Below are 207 nucleotides of genomic sequence, written 5' to 3' on the forward strand. Positions count from 1 at the left end.
GGTATCATTATGCGCTGTATATATATATCAGCGGGCCCTCCGCGGGAAGGTGGCACTGAGCAGGAGGTCATGTGAACATCCCCACGGTGAGCCAGCGTGGCGCGGTCATCATGGGCCGGTGTGCTGAAAGCTAGCAGGACAGTGAGGTCATGTGACCACGTCCCAAGCTAAGACGTCGAGGTCATGTGTCCACTCCGAGCCAGGGCA

Source organism: Nanorana parkeri, unplaced genomic scaffold (assembly GCF_000935625.1).
Source record: "Nanorana parkeri isolate BGI_ZX_2015 unplaced genomic scaffold, ASM93562v1 scaffold1452, whole genome shotgun sequence".
Lineage (NCBI taxonomy): Eukaryota > Metazoa > Chordata > Amphibia > Anura > Dicroglossidae > Nanorana > Nanorana parkeri.